This window comes from Plecotus auritus (assembly GCF_963455305.1).
Source record: "Plecotus auritus genome assembly, chromosome: 1".
Classification (NCBI taxonomy): Eukaryota; Metazoa; Chordata; class Mammalia; order Chiroptera; family Vespertilionidae; genus Plecotus; species Plecotus auritus.
This window is the reverse complement of record NC_137770.1, coordinates 222145145-222158380: the sequence shown is the minus strand read 5'-3', so window position 1 is coordinate 222158380 and position 13236 is coordinate 222145145. Positions and strand designations below refer to the sequence as shown.

At 37.4% G+C, this 13236-nt stretch overlaps 1 protein-coding gene across 10 annotated transcripts in view; it reads right to left on the bottom strand.

Moving 5' to 3' along the window:
* APBB2 (amyloid beta precursor protein binding family B member 2) overlaps positions 1-13236 on the bottom strand; it is a 433025-nt gene that overhangs the window by 351899 nt on the left and 67890 nt on the right. For all 10 annotated transcript variants that reach the window (XR_013960184.1, XM_080661207.1, XM_080661214.1 and 7 more), the window contains exon 2: positions 10893-11048. The gene's annotated coding sequence lies outside the window, so the exon portion shown is untranslated. The remainder of the gene's footprint in view (positions 1-10892; positions 11049-13236) is intronic.

Here is a 13236-nt window from a genome sequence, read left to right as displayed (position 1 = left end):
GAGTGGTGAAGACCTGGGAGGGGCGGGTACAGGGTGGAGGGGATCGATAGGGGAAAACAAACAAACACACAAAAACAAAGGGGGCATCTGTAATACTTTCAAGAATAAAGATACATTTAAAAAAAACACAAAGAACAAAAACCTTGGGACAGATTCCCAAACATACCCTGCATTATTATTTCCACCTCTGAGGGTCTGATTAGGTATTTTCCTCCGGTAAAAGGGCTTAAAATCCTCCATTCATTGACAGCCTCCTACCTCCTACTTACTTATAAAAAAAAAAAAAAAAAAAAAAAATGCCACTTCTCCAGATTAATCTACACTCACATTGCACTCTCTCCTTGAGAATTCCAAAGCATTCAATTTATCTATTACTTTGGGCCGTTATTGTCTCATTAAGTTATAAGAAGAGTAAACGACATAAAGAAAGATATAGAGAGAAAGTTTTCTATAGGTCAATCGCTTCATAGGCATTGCTTTTATTTATACTGCATCTAATGTTTTGAGAAAAAGTTCAGATTCAAATCTAAATTAGTAGATGTGAGATGTGGATAAAATCACTTGGTCTTGCCAATCCCCAGCTTCTTTATCTTTAAAAGAGGGTAATACTCTCTCTCTCATAGGACTGATGTGAAGATCAAATAAAGTTCCTTCCCCCGCTTCCCCATCAAAGACTGAGAAAGTGCTTAAGTACTTAACACATGGGACATGCTCAATAAAATCTGGGCTCTCCCAAAAGAGCTTGTATTCTGGCTGTCTCTCCCCAAGATATTACATTCTATTCCCTCTAGCAACTACCGAACTAGACTTCCATAGAGGATACCATTAACAACTTAACTTGGGATTTAATGGAATTGCACTGAACTAAGTAAAATGTATCCAACATCTCTTATCACTCATAAATAAATGCCTGCTCAAGATCAGTGGTCATTTTGAGTCCAATTTTAGAATCCTCGAGGGCCTAAAGTCGTGCTTGGAATTCCAGATTTTTTTACTTGTGATAAGTCTTTGGTAAAGTCATTAATTACCCTCTTACTTTCCTGGGCACGGTCACGCTTTAACTAGATAATAGCCACAGCATGAACAAACCATCTGCAACCTTAAGTCTTCAAGGAAATCACCCTGGTGAAACCAAGCACAGAACAGTGACTAAGATACTAACATCTGTCCTAAAAGAGCCTCACATGATGGCTGCGGGAAAAACTGCTTTTCTTTAATTCCTAAAAAGGGTGCGCTAGCACACTGCACTGAGAAATTTCCTAACACAAGCTAGACTGATGCTGACATTCATGTTTTAAATAAATTACTGGGCTTGGACATCGTCTATGTAAAAACATCCAATAGACTATTTTCGTTAGTAAGTGAAGCTGAGGATCAATCCTTTTTTGAGCAGATAATAATCAATTTGGAAACTTCAGAAATTCTGAACAGTCATGTCATAAATACAGATCTTACTTGTGAAATAGAATCAAATTAAATGTTTTGTTCATTATACCAGTAGGTCATTATTGAACTGAGAAACTATCACCTGTGTTTATACCAATAGCTACATTAAAATAAATGACAATTGACTATATGTCATTCGAGTGCAGTATCTTTGAAGGCTTTTAAATGAAACCTAAAACTTCACAGGTTACTTAACATAAAAATATAAAGACAAGCAAAAAAATCAAAACACGTAAGATTCTGAACCCTATTAGTATCTCTATATATAAAAGCCTAAGCAACCGTCCGACCATTTGACCATCCGACCACTACCTATGATGTGCAATGACCACCAGGGGGCAGATGCTCAACGCAGGAGCTGCCGAGCTGAGGTGACTTGGCAGCTGCGGTTCTTGGGTGACGCACCCGGAACCAGAGAGAAGGGAGCCCGATTCCGGAGTGCGTCACCTGAGAACCACCCTCTCGCAATCCGGGACCCTCAGGGGATGTCGGAGAGCTGGTTTCAGCCAGATTCCCCGCAGGCCAGACCGAGGGACCCCACCAGTGCACTAGTATTTATCATAAACACCCTTATTACAGATTTACACAAAAATGGTTTCTCCTAATGAAAGCAAGTTACAGAAACCCTCTTTATTCATCTTGCATTGGCTCCCCAAATGTGACTACGTTGATGTGGTGCTTTTTCTTCACCTGCAACCAAATAATTATAAACAGGCTGAAGCCTTCACAAATGTAATTGTACCACAACTCAAACTTCCCCGGCTCAATCATCCTGAACCCCTGATTTCAGTCAGCACAACACCCGACTCAAAGTAAAGGGCAGTTAAAAAGTTACCGTCACCCAGCCATATTCTGTTTCAGCTTCTTAAGAAAAACAAGACCAAATTCTCCTAGAACATTATACTACATTCCTCATAGGGTCATTCATCTTCTGAGAATAGGTCACAGAGAATTCTGAAAGGGCACCAAAGAGGAAGAAAAGATTTGTAGGAGTGACTGGGTTAAAAGATTCGTGATACCCACTTCCAGGATCCTAGAGATATAAATGAAAGCTCAACTATGGCTTTTTTCTTTTAAATGAAGAATGAAAAAATAGTAACTCCACATTGCTCTCTATAGATGCATTTTTACGAAGTGATACTATCAGCCAAGAACTGATAAATCAGCCAAAGGACTGCCAAGAAATGCACTGGGGCCAGGTAACAAACATGTCAGTTCCCATCTAGCTGCTCTACCCACGTTGAAATGAGAAGATTACAATGAAAGAGGAGAAGCAGGTAAGCCATTCTGGAGAACTGAGCCCTAAGAGAGCTGGGAGGCATGGCTTGACCTACTAACAGATCTGCAAAAAACATATTTTAAATCTGATACTGTGGCTTTAATTAAAAGCCCAGCAGGAGAAATCAGCTTTTACCTATTTGAGGAGCAGCAAAGTGTCTCTGAATTTTATTCAACACCACATTTATATATTTTCACATTAAAAATAAGTTAGTCCCCAAACAAAATTATAACTTTACTAGAAAACAAAATGAAAGAAAATGGCCAACTAGAGTCCAAACATCTCAATAAAGCAGCAATTTTCAACCTTTTTCATCTCATGGCACACATAAAAGAATTACTAAAATTCTGCTGCACATCAAAAAATATGTTCTATTTTTTGCCAATCTGACAAAAAAAAATTGATGTAATGTTGATTCATTCATAACAAATGGCTATTGTTGTGTTGGCTGTGGTCATTTTTTAAAATTTCACAATCTAAGGGAAATAAGATCCATGCTCCTGACTAGTCACTGCATAGGTATTACATGTTTTGAAAATCCTTGCATCACACCAGTGTGGTTTTTGCAACACACCAGTTGAAAATTGCTGCAATAAAGCAATGACTTTTTTTACTCCTTTTCAATCTTAATGCATTCATAATTCTTACAAAGTTATAAGTAAAGAAGAGATATAAATTTAGTCTTCACATTTTCCATATAATTATATTCATATCAACACAGTAGTCTATTGAGAACCATACTAATACAAAGAAAAATATAGCAAAGCTAAGTATAAAAATACAGCTAGCATTTTAATTATATTATGAAAACTACCCAATTTTCGTAAAACATAAAACCATACTATATTCCCAAAACCCAAGGCATTTTAATTAATATTTTCCATTTAGTACAAGAATAGTTTTGTGAAATGTAGCTTTTTCTGTATAAAAGACTCAACTCATATAACCATTAGTGAAAATTCTTGATATTCTTGAAATAATACCAAACTTGTAAGTCCTTGTCAGTAGTTATTGGCAATGGTTAAGAAGAGGTAATAAACATTTTTTAATTTAATCTGTTTTATTCAAATGGATAATGGCATAAAAATGCTTATCACTTTCATGAGAAAACTACTATTTTTAAAAATTTTAATTTTTCAATTACAGTTGACATTGGATATTATATATTAGTTTCAAGTGTACAGCATAGTGGTTAGACATTTATATATCTTACAAGGTGATCACCCAGATAAGTCTTAAACCCACCTGGCACTATAGATAGTTATTACAATATTGACTATATTCCTAATACTGTACTTTACATCCCATGACCATATTGTGACTGTCAATTTATATTTCTTAATCCCTTCACCTACCCTCCAATTTCCCTCCCATCTGGCAAGCATCAGTTTGTTCTCTGTATCTATGAATTTGTTTCTGTTTTGTTTTGTTGTTCGCTTACTTTGTTTTTTGGAATAAACATAAAAGTGAAATCAGAAAAGAAGTACTTTTGCTTTAAAAAAACGGATATAATAATCTAGAAAATGCATGTAGATTGACTTACATTCTCTTCCGCTACTTCCGATTCCCACAGTTATCCCCAGGGAAATAACCAGACGTTAGAGTTCCTTTAACACAGTCACTCAAACAGGAAGGGAGAGAAAAAGTAGCAAAAATACAATAATAGTTTATTTTTTTTAAAAAAGAGAAATATATTTCAACTTAAGCCCATTTCTTGAAGCAACTTTTTTCATAGAAAAACTGCATTGTAAAAAACTAACTAAAGTGAGCTACTAGCATAAAGTGCAGAACTGAGATTCCTAAATCCTTATATTTATGGTCAATTAATTTTCTACAAAGGTGCCAAATAAGTCAATAAGTAAAGGATAGTCTTTTCAGCAAATGGTGTTGGGACAACTGGATATCCATATGCAAAAAAAGAAAAGAACAGAAGGAAATAAAAAGTATACCTGACCCTCACACCATATACAAAACCTAATCCAAAATGGATCATGGAACTAAATGTAGGGCTAGAAAGAAACAATGGAGAAAAATCTTTGTGACCTCTGGTTAGCCCAAGAGTTTTTAGAAACAAAAATCATAAGCTTTGAAAGAAAATATGATATATTAAACTTGATTACAATTACAAACTTTTGAGCCTCAAAAGACACCATTAAGAAAGCAAAAAAAAAAAAACAAGCCAGAGACTGGGAGAAAATATGTACAACTACATATATCCAATAAGACAAATAACCTAAAATAAAAATATGCAAAGGGTTTTAATAGCATTTCCCCAAAGAAGATAGGAGTGGCTAAGAAGCTCACTGATTGAATAACTAGCTTAACTATGAGAAGATAAATTTCATAATTACCATCTTTGTCCTTTTCAAAAGCTACAAAATAAGATGATTTCATTAGAAACTCCAAAGCACATTACTTCATATTTATCATATGACAGTCAAGTTTTCACATCACTGTAAAAAATAAAGATAATAACCAGATTGCACAAGAAATAGAACTATCTCTAGTCACAGGTGATATAATCTGGTATGTAGAAAATCCTAAGGAAGTCACATACACAATAAAGAAAACTGTTATCAATACTGATAAAAAAAAAAAAAAAAGTTCAACAAGGTAGAAGAAAACAGGATCAATATACAAAAATCAATTGTATTTCTATACACTAGCAATGAATACTCTGAAAATAAAATTTTTAAAATGATTCCATTTATAAAGGCATCAAAAAGAAAAACACTTAGGAATAAATGTAATAAGAAATTTTGTTCCCTAAAAACAAACAAACAAGCAAAAAACACTGTTGAAAGAAATTAAAGAACTAAATCAATATAAACATACAACACACTCCATGTTCATGGATTGGAATTCTTAATATTGGTTAAGTTGGAAATACTCCTCAAGTTGATCTAGAGATTCAATACAATCCTTATCAAAAGGCTGGTGCAACATTAAAAAATGAATTAATATAATCTATCACGTTAATAAGCTAAAAAACAAAAACCATATGATCATATCAATAGATGTAGAAAAATCATCTCATAAAAATCCAACATCCACTGTGACAAAAACTCTCAGTAAACTAGGAATATGAGAACTTCCTCAACTTAATTTTAAAAATTTACAAAAAACTTACAGCTAACATTAGACTTGATGGTGAGAAACTAGATGCTTTCTCACTAAGGAACAAGATCAAGGAACAGACATCACCTCTCACCATTCCCATGGAAGATCACATTGGAAGTCCTTGATAGTGAGATAAGACAAGAAAATCAAAGGCATACAAACTGGGAAGGAAGAAATAAAACTGTCTTTGTTTGCAGATAATATGGTTATTTATATAGAAACTTTCAAAGAATTAACAAAAATACTCTTGAGACCAATAAACAATTATAATAAGTTTGCAGAATACAAGTTAATTATACAAAAGTCACTTGCTTTCTTATATACCAGTAATAAACAATTGGTATTTGAAATTAAAAACACAATATTATTTATATTAGCACCAAAATAAATGAAATGCTTAGATATAAACCTAACAAAATATGTACAAGATCCACATGAGGGAAACTACAAAACTCTGATGAAATAATCAAAGAAGATCTAAAGAAATAGTTATTCCATGAGTAGGAAGACTCAATATTACCAAGATGCTAGTTCTTCCCAACTTTACCCAACACAATTTCAAAGCAAGTTCTTTTGTGGATGTTGTTAAACTGATTCAAAAGTTCACATGGAGAGGCAAAAAGCCCAGAACAGCCAATACAATATTGAAGGAAAAGAACAGGGTCAGCCCTGGCCGGTTTGGCTCAGTGGATAGAGCATCAGCCTGCAGACTGAAGGGTCCCAGGTTCGATTCCAGTCAAGGGCATGTACCTTGGTTGCGGGCACATCCCCAGTAGGAGGTGTGCAGGAGGCAGCTTATCGATGTTTCTCTCTCATCGATGTTTCTGACTCTCTATCCCTCTTCCTTCCTCTCTGTAAAAAACTCAATAAAATATATATTTTTTTTAAAAAAGAACAGGGTCAGAGGACTAACACTATCTGACTTGAAAATTTACTATAAGCTACAATAATCAAGACAGTGGTATTGGTGGAAAAAATAGACAAATAGATCAATGAAACAGAACAGAGAGACTAACACAAATACAGTCAATTGACCTTTGACTAAGGAGCAAAGGCCATTCATTCAATGAAGAAAGAATAGTAATTTCAATAAATTGTGCTGAAATAACTAGGCATCCACAAAAAAAAAAAAATGTACACCAAGACCTTAAACCTTCCACAAATATTAACTCAAAAGACATTATAAACCTAAAAGTAAAATGTAAAACTATAAACCTCCAAGACGATAACATAGGAGAAAACCTAGATGACCTTGGGTTGGCAACAGCTTTTCAGATATAAGACCAGTGATCCATGAAAGAAATAATTGACAAGCTAGACGTCATTAAAATTAAAATTTTCTCCCATGAGAAAGAAATTGTCAAGAGAATGAAAAGATAAGCCATAGAACTGGAATAAAATATTTGCAAAAGACATATTTGATAAAGGACTGGTACCCAAACACAAAGAACTCTTAAAACTCAACAATTAGAAAATAAACAATCCAATTTAAAAAATGGGCAAAAGATCTGAACAGATACTTCACCAAAGAAGATATACAGATGGTAAACAGCCTATGAAAAGATGCTCAGCACCATACATCACTAGAGAATTGCAAATGAGAACAACGATGAGATACCCACCATACACATATTAGAATGGGTAAAATGCAAAACACTGACAACACCAAATGCTGGGGAGGATGTGGAGAAACTCACTGCTGAGGGAAATGCAAAATGGTACAAACACTCTGAAAAACAGTTTGGCAGTTTCCTACAAAACTAAACATACTCTTCGATACAATCCAGCAATCATGCTCCTTGGTGTTCACTAAAAAAGTTGAAAACTATGTCCACACAAAAACCTGCACATGAATGTTTATAGCAGCTTCATTCACAACTGCTAAAACTTGGAAGCCATCAAGATGCCCTTCAATAGGTAAAGGAATAAATACACTGTAGTACATCAAGACAATAGAATATTACCATTAAAAAGAACTGTCAAGCCCTAGCTGGTTTGGCTCAGTGGATAGAGCATCGGTCTGTGGACTGAAGGGTTCTGGGTTTGATTCTGGTCAAGGGCATGTACCTCAGTTGCAGGCTCAATCCCCGGCCCTGGTCAGGGCATACACGGGAGGCAACCAATTGATGTGTCTCTCTCACATCAATGTTTCTCTCTCTGTGTCTCTCTCCCTCTCCCTTCCACTCTCTCTAAAAATCAATGCAAAAATATTCTCGGATGAGGATTTAAAAAACTGTCAAGACATGGAGGAATCTTAAATGCATATTGCAAAGTGAAAGAAGCCAATATGAAAGACTAAGTACTGTATGATTCCAGATGACATTCTGGAAAAGGCAAAGCTATGGAGACAGTAAAAAGATCACTAGTTGCCAAAACTTCATAGGGAGGGAGGAAGGGAGGGAAGAATGAATCGTTAGAACATGGGATTTTCAGGGCAGTGAAAGTATTGTGTGTGATGCTGTTACGGTAGATCTATGTCATTAATTATTAGTCAAAGCCCATGAAATGTACAACACAAAGAGTGAACCTCATGTAGACCATGGACTTTAGTTAATCATAATGTGTCAATCTTGGCTCATCAATTTTAACAAATGCACCACACCAACGCAAGATGTTAACATTAGGAAAACTTAGGGGATGGTTGGAACTCTGTACTTTCTGCTCAATTTTTCTGTAAATTAAAACTGCCCTCCCCAAAATAAAGTCTATGATTTTTTTAAAAAAGCAAACCATGTCCATTATAAAACAATAAAGTCTAATATTAAGAAGAGAAAATAAATCTTTAAAATTCATGACACACTTGAAATTCTGCCTGGAACAGAAAGCCAGCTGAGGTTTTCATAAGAAGAATAACTGTCACCCTGTGGTGTTAAAATAAACTCTGGATAGCTCTCTGATAACCTCTCATTTGGCTGCCCTGAAACAACTGTGTTTACAGTAAATACCAAGATTCTGCTACTAGCAAGCTCTGAAATTATCTTCCTTATCTGCAATTTATTTAACGATAGCCTCTGGAAAGCCTCCCTTTCTTTCAGATTCAAAAACCAAGTAATTGAATTAAGTATATTTTTTAAATGTTTATGAAAACAAAAATTCTATTTCTCCTTTGTTAAATAATAGCTCTCTCTGCTAGTGTCTCCACTACCCAGCAGAATTTATAATTCCATCTCTTCTACTCCCACAAAAGTTAGTTCTTTTTTTTTTCTTACGTATATTTTATTGATTTTTTACAGAGAGGAAGGGAGAAGGATAGAGAGTTAGAAACATCGATGAGAGAGAAACATTGATTAGCTGCCTCCTGCACACGCCCTACTGGGGATGTGCCCACAACCAAGGTACATGCCCTTGACCAGAATCGAACCTGGGACCCTTCAGTCCACAGGCCAACGCTCTATCCACTGAGCCAAACCGGTCAGGGCCAAAACTTAGTTCTTACCTCTACTGATACATTTTTCACTGTCAGCTAGCCAAATACTGATCTAGCCTACCCTCTCCCTGTGAGCCCCTGAGTACAGAGACTGCCACAGTCATTCATGCTAAGACCCATCCTAAAAGGCATTACCCATCAAAATGTTTGCAGAGGTAAGTGATGGACACTAACTCAAACTAAGTAGCTGACCTGCCAGAAAAGTAAAAATGGATTTGCTGGCTTTAGGTGATACAGAATCTGGGACCTTAAATTTTGTGTGTATTGTGCGTGTATGTTTTGTATGGGTTGTGTGTGTGTTGTGTATATGTTGTGTGTGTATGTTTTGTGTGTAGTGTGTGTGTGTATGCTCTGTATGTTGTATATATGTTGTGTGTGTTGCATGTGTTTGTGTTGTGTGTATGTTTTGTGTATGTGTGTGTGTATGTGTGGTGTGTATATGTGTGTGTGTGTGTGACCCCTTCCCTCCTCATCTTGTTTCCTCCATCTCCCTGCTCTGATTTCCTGTGTTGACCTCATTCTCAGGAGGCTTTCCCTAAGTGGTAGCAAAGAGAGTAACCAGCAGCTCCAGCTTCACAAACCCACAAAAAGGAAAAATGTCTTTGCAATAGTTTCCGTGAAAATACTGGGGCTCCTCCATGAACTGATCCTGGTGACCCTGACTAGCCAGGCTATGTCAAATGCCCACAACAGAGACACTGAGGTCACCTCCTCTAACTCCACAGGCTAAAAACAAAGCAAGGGTGACTGCCCAGGGAAACCTGGGACATTTTTGGAGGAGGAAAGGATGCTGGGTGGGCAAAGTCAACAGATGCTCAGTACTTCACAGGTTCTCCAGACTGCTGACTCGCTCCCTTCCAGTGAGTATTTATTAACTGCGTATTATGTCCACTGCTGCGTTTCCCACTGAACATCCGATAAAAAGGTCCGCGGTGCCCATCCCTGTAACACAACCCTCTTTCTCACAATGAATTATTTTCCATGTTGTTGCCAGTGGGGTTGCTGTGCAGTGTCACTCTCGTGGTCCGCTTCATTTTGCCCTTCTTCACATTCTTATACTTTAGGGGATTTCTTCTCCTTTGTCCTACATGCGTCGCTTAATGCCCAGTGCCCTCTGCTGAAACCAAATGTGTTGCCAGCTTTTGTTTTGGGGGAGACAAAAGTAAAAACTTGCCACGCAAACTGAAGGAGCACAAACAGAAACGACCCCCTAAAAGGGCAGGCCCCCATGATCACCCTTCACAGTGTGAAAACCCAAATGGGGGCACCTCTCTGAAAGGGCCAGTGCCAGTCCTGCTTCTCAGGGTCACTGCTTCCTCTCCAAAATAAAGCCAAGATCACTGGGTTGTTATGAGTGCCCTGTCACATATTTGTGCTAGAGATCTCCCTCTCTCCTCTAGAAGAGGAAGATGGGGGTGCGGGGGGGAGAGGAAGAAGGAAGACAACAATACCCTGTACAAGAAGTCTATCAGGGTACAGCATCTGCCACTTATCTGATGCTCTCACGTAACAGGAATGATTATTTGGGGTCGTCTCAAAAACACTTTATGAAATTAACAAAACAAATCTTCCGCATCTGGCACAGGCCACTTTGTCCAGCCTCTGTTACCTTATACCAACCTGATCTCGCTTAAGTGATGGTCTGTCTCAGGCTCTCACAGCAGCTTTCTTTTATGGATTTTCCATCCAGCAAATGTTTCTGTTCCACAGCTGGGCAGATCCGACCACAGCATGCTTGGCTATGGACCGCAGCAGCTTACCCACAACAGCTCCAACCTGGAGGGGCAAAGGCCAGAAGCCATTAGAAGACTAGAAGAAAGGAGATTCATTCTCCCTCTCTTTTTCTCTCCCTCCTTCTCCCCCTCCCTCCCTCCTTCCCTTCCTTCATCCCTTCCTTCCTCCCTCTCCCTCTCTCTCTCTCTCCTATGGACCTGGCAGGATAACCTCAAACATCTAAATGTTTAAAATCATTAATGAGCAGAGACAACAGCTTGCAAGTGTCCTAGAGAAAAGCTTGGGCTATTGTGAGGGGAAGATTAAAGTATTTAATCATTATTGAAAAGGCTTGGCCAAATGCTTGGGCTCTGTTTGTGGAAAATTTAAAAGCCAGCTGTTTTAATTAACCACAGAAAACACAAGCTACAACTAAAATTTCATGAGCATACAGCTCTGCCCTGTGGAAAACCACAGGAATGTTCTGGCAGGGCTCAGTCGAATTCTTGGGACACAGAAGGCTGGAATCATTCCCCCTAGGAACTTGAACAGAAAATTAACTTGCTCAATATGTGGGGTTTTTTTTAAGTAAAATGAAACCCAGATTTAATCTCAATCAAATATAAAAACATTTCAGGCCTTCAAAGGGCACCACCAAAAGACATATAAGGGAAAGGTCAGGAAAAAATTCCATGTGGCTCAGAATTTAGAATGTATTTTCAATGCAAAATGAAGGATGCAGCAGAAAATTTTATAGGCTAACATAATCCGAAGGGGAAACTAATCACCTTTCATTTCCTAATAGAGGAAAATGATATATGAAACCAATATTCAACATGCGGCTCACAAATATTATCAAGTGTTTAACATATTCGAGCAAAAGGAAATCTTTTAACTATCCTACTCCAAGCCTAACCTGTGGCCAGGCCCACACTAGCTACCATGCTTCAATTTGAAGAATCATGGCATCCAGAAAAACAGTGTTAAAATAATGTCTGCTCACTGATGTTGCAGCTAGCAATTCTGGTGCAGAAAAATAAAATGAGGGGAGATCTTATAAAAGCAACTAGTGAACAATTAAAAACGAATAGATTAGGAAGTTTTCACTTGTTAATGATAGTAATAGTTATGACAACATTTATACATGCTAAATATTGAAAGCCTATTCAAAAAGGAACCGGACAAATGTTATTTTCAGGTACTGGGTCCATAATTCTATTTCTGTAAGTCAAAATAGATCCTATCATAAGTGTGCCAAGCATAATATTACATTAATCTCTACCTTCATTTGAAACCTTAGTCCCAAAAATAAGTTAAAAAAAACCCAAAAACCTCAGCAAGAAAAAAGATACCAAGTTATGTATTTATGGTTCTATCCCAATTTTGTTCTAACACTGGGTATATATAATGTAAAGGCACCACAGTTTGAATAATAGATATTTCTGGGTAATGGGATTAGGAGATATTTGTATTTCTTGGTGTTTTCCAAATTTTCTATAATTATTAGAATATTTTAATGAGATTTTTATTAAACACTATGGGATATGGGAGTACAAATCAGAAATGGGGTGTGATACTCTATTAGCCTGATCTGTAGGCTTCCTCTTATCTGAACAAGAAGGGCTAATGAATTAACAAGTCTTCATTACTGAACTGAGTAATTCTTAATTTAAAAGTTCAACAACCAAGTGCCTAATAAACACTTCCAGGGCTAACAACAGTACTTTCTCAGAAGTAAGACATTTTTATCTATTATTCTGTACATTTGCCACAAAGAAACAAAAAGGCCCCGGTACCTCCCTCTCTGACCAGTCATCCAATAAGAGCACCTCCCCGTGTTGCTGACAATTTCACAGAGGCATGGCCCTCGGTGAATAAACACCGCCACATCCATTTCTGATACTCAGCATCTCAGAAAACACCAAACACGGGGTGGAATCGTAACACCCGGGGACTTGGCAGTCCAGGACTCTGAGGAACCCAACCCCTGGGTTTACCAATGAGGACACTGCCACCCAGAAAGGTCCAATGTCTTTCCTGAGAGGGATGAGAGTCCACATCACCTGCCTCCGCGCTGACCAGGCGCGCTTCCCACCACCCAATGTCTCAGCACTCCTCAAAACCAGTTTGTATGAACCACCTGCACATGTTAATTCCATACCAGCAAAACCAGAAGAACAAGACAGAAATGTGTTCCACCGAAAATGAAATGCATGCGGGGAAAAAAGCCAAGACTCAACCGCAGGCTAAC